The 2,608-nt window shown below is 33.0% G+C and overlaps 1 long non-coding RNA gene across 1 annotated transcript in view; it reads right to left on the minus strand.

Annotated features, from left to right (window-relative positions):
• Positions 1-580: 580 nt before the first annotated feature.
• Positions 581-2,608, minus strand: part of LOC138175949 (uncharacterized) — a 62,934-nt gene continuing 60,906 nt past the window's right edge. The window contains exon 3 of the long non-coding RNA XR_011172133.1: positions 581-881. This is a non-coding gene — a long non-coding RNA (uncharacterized lncRNA). The remainder of the gene's footprint in view (positions 882-2,608) is intronic.

A 2,608-nucleotide genomic window follows, 5' to 3' on the forward strand; every position in this document is an offset into this window, starting at 1 on the left:
TCCTGCTGATACACTGCTGTGAAAATTGAGTGATGAATAACCTTCAAGCATTATTCCTTACTTGTTTGAGGCACAGTGCTCTAATGACTAGATATTAAGATGTAATATATTGCAAGTCTGATGTTAGAGGTTCCATTATAATTTCCTGCTTCCAACGCATCATCATTTTCTCCAGCTTACTCTCTCTCATCCATTCATGCAATTTAGCACAGATCATCCTCTAGGCTAATACCTAAAAGAAATGAGGCCAAAAGGAATCAGAAGTCAAATGAAATTATTTTTTCCTAAGTTAAAAATACAACTGCTAACACTGGGATTACTAGTTGCCTGCTAACATCAGCAGCATGGTCAAAAGTTTTGTGAATATGTAGTTGAAAATTATTGCAGGATGTTATTGTTTGTGTCTGTAATCCTTGAATCCATATTGAGGTCAAAGGTAATTTTAATAGTATTTTATTTGATCAAATTACATGTAAAGACTATTTTTAACATTTATTTTTTAAAAATTGAGTTCCAGATTTTCTCTCTCCCTCCCTCCCCTCCACTCTCCCTAAAACACTAAGCAATTTGACATGTTATGTATGTGCAATAATATGAAATATTTCCATATTAATCCTATTGTGAAAGAAGAAACAGTCCACAAGGAAACACACACACACACACACAAATAAAGTGAAAATAGTGTGTTTCAGTCTGGAATCAGACTCCCATAGTTCTTTCTCTGGATGTACATAGCAATTTCTATCATGAGTTCTATGGAATTGTCTTGGATCATTGTATTGCTGAGAAGAATTAAATTATTCATAGTTGATCATCACATAATATGGCTTTTACTATGTACTTATTCTTCTGGTTCTGCTCACTTCACCCAAAGGTAATTACTGTAAAAGAAAAGAAATGCAAAATTTTCTGTTATTTTATATGTGGGAAAGGATGAATTTTTAAGTGTTATATGAAGCCTTGATAAAAGTAATTTTGAACAGTTTTAAAAGGAAGAAATGCAAAGAATAAAAAGATATAGGAATATATGTTCAAAATTTACAAATTAAAACAACTCTGAGATTTTACCTCTTGAACAGTAGACTGGCAAGATGGCAAAAGTAAGAAATAGTCAATGTTGGAGGGGCTATTAGAATACTTAGCTGGTGAGAGTGAACTGGGCTAACAATTCTGAAAAAAAAAACTTGGAGTCATGTGAGCAAAAATCATCGTATCATTCATACCTTTTGTCTTAGTGATTCCAGTGCTGAGTATATACCAAAGGAGATGAATGACATAAAGAATGTCCCCAAATATCCATCAGAGTCTTCATAGCAACATTTTGCATGGCAACAAAAGAATTAAAAAAAGAAATCCTTGGTTGTCCATTGATTGGGGAATGTTAGAACAAATGATGACATATGAATATAGTAGAATATTATAATGCTATAATGACTATGAGGGATTCACATAAATACAGGAAGACTTGAATGAACTGCTGCAGAAGAAAGTTAAACCAAGAAAATGATATATAAAATAGAACTATGACCATAGCAATGTAAATGAAAACTTGACTACAGAGCATCTCATTGGCAACTTGGCCAAAGAATGGGATAGAATGTTAGACTTGAAGACAGGAAGACCTGAGTCCAAATCCAGTCTCATATACTAACTGTAGGTCACTGGGAAAAGTAACTTACTCTTTTGGTTTCACTTTCTCATCTATATTATGAAAAGTTTGGACCCAAATGGCCTCTAAGGTCCCTTCCAAGTCCAAATCTATGATGCTATGATTAATGATACACATTTAGGATTACAGGTCATAGGTAGTTGCTGTGTTCATTTTGATTTTTAAATTAGTTTCAAGAGAGAATTCTCTGGGGAGAAAATAGCATTGTAAAAGCAAAAGGCATCAGTAAAGCATTAACAATGATAATATCATTCAATGAATCTATAGAGCTAAAAGTGAAGAAAGTCTTATTTGGCTTTTATTTTATTGTTCTCTTTTTTTCTGTCTATTCTTCCCCCCCCCCCATTCCTGTTTTACCTGCTTTAGCTGTGAATTTCATTAGCATGTTGATTATTCTCTTAGAGACTTCAATGAAGATGTCAAGTAAAAGCTGGATGAGGAGTTCTCCCTAAGGCATGCCAACCATCACCTTCACTCTCTGGATGCATTTCAGTTTGATCATTAGTCTATGTTTGTAATCCATCAGCAGATTTTCCTTCAATGTGACACAACTCAAATTTGGAGTTAATTTTCTAAATTCAGTGTCATGTGATGCTGTGTCTTCCATCTTGTCAAAAACACTAAGTCAATATGTGTGTGTGTGTGTGTGTGTGGATTATAAAGGAAACAAAAGAGTAATGTAAATAAAAATGTAATTTTCCTCCCATCCAAGTTCACAGACTGCCTGAAGTCTATACTTCAATCGTTTCAGGATCCATGGACCCTAGGATAAGAAGTCCTGTCTTGCATAAGGAGTTGTATGCTTGGTATACAATGTATATAAATTCAGTGTCTTTTCAATTATTTTATGGAGATTGTATATGCAAAATTAAAAGGCAAGAAATAAATAATAAATTATATATATATATATATATATATATATATATATATATATATATA

This window comes from Petaurus breviceps, unplaced genomic scaffold, assembly GCF_028583685.1.
Source record: "Petaurus breviceps papuanus isolate PSGF00001 unplaced genomic scaffold, PetGlider_PUasm1.0 80, whole genome shotgun sequence".
Lineage (NCBI taxonomy): Eukaryota > Metazoa > Chordata > Mammalia > Diprotodontia > Petauridae > Petaurus > Petaurus breviceps.